This window comes from Hevea brasiliensis, chromosome 3 (genome assembly GCF_030052815.1).
Source record: "Hevea brasiliensis isolate MT/VB/25A 57/8 chromosome 3, ASM3005281v1, whole genome shotgun sequence".
Taxonomy (NCBI): Eukaryota; Viridiplantae; Streptophyta; class Magnoliopsida; order Malpighiales; family Euphorbiaceae; genus Hevea; species Hevea brasiliensis.
The window spans coordinates 55,532,214-55,533,107 of NC_079495.1; the positions used below are offsets into that span (position 1 = coordinate 55,532,214).

The 894-nt window shown below is 39.8% G+C and overlaps 1 non-coding gene across 1 annotated transcript; it reads left to right on the forward strand.

Moving 5' to 3' along the window:
- Window positions 1–248: 248 nt before the first annotated feature.
- Window positions 249–355, forward strand: LOC131178984 (small nucleolar RNA R71). The gene has a single exon (XR_009147991.1). It is a non-coding gene; the product is annotated as a small nucleolar RNA R71 (small nucleolar RNA).
- Window positions 356–894: the final 539 nt, after the last annotated feature.

Below are 894 nucleotides of genomic sequence, written 5' to 3' on the forward strand. Positions count from 1 at the left end.
GCCTCACCAAAGAAGATAAATTAGAAATCTGTTTCTCAAGGTTAGATGTACTTACCTCATTAACCTTCTTAGGTGTGTGATCCATTCTCATTCCAAATTGCTGAGAGTTTGCTGCCATGTTAGCAATCAGCCTCCTTGCCTCTTCTAGTGTCTTGTTAACCAAAGCTCCTCCACTAGCAGCATCTATCATACTGCGGTCCATTGGTAGAAATCCCTCATAGAAATACTGAATCAAAAGCTGCTCATTTATTTGATGATGGGGATAGCTTGCACACATCTTGTTAAATTGCTACCAATACTCATACAAACTCTCTCCATTGTACTGTCAGATGCCATAAATTTCTTTTCTTATGTTGGCAGCACGGGAAGCAGGAAAATACTTCTCCAAAAATATCCACTTCATCTCATTCCATGAGTTGACAGATCCAGAAGGAAGGTAATATAGCCAATCCTTAGCTATGCTTTCCAGGTAGAAAGGGAAAGCTTGAAGCTTGATCTGGTCCTCCGAAACTCCTTGAGGTTTCATGCTGGAGCACACAATATGAAATTCCTTTAAATGCTTATGTGGATCCTCACCTGAAAGACCATGAAACTTAGGCAATAAATGGATTAGTCCAGACTTTAACTCAAAAGCAACATTTAAAGCAGGGTATTGAATACACAAAGGTTGTTGGTTTAGATCAGTAGCAGCCAACTCTTTCAAAGTTCTAGCAGCCATGGTTTCGTTTTCAGAATTTGAATCTGAATCCGAATCCAAACTTAATTCCCTTGGAGATTGGACTCCTTCAGATGTACTCGGAATCTGCCTAGCTTGCCTAGCCAATTTTCTCAACTGTTTAGCTTTTTTTTCCACTTCTGGATCAAAGAGCAAGTCACCAAATTGAGAAGTTCTTG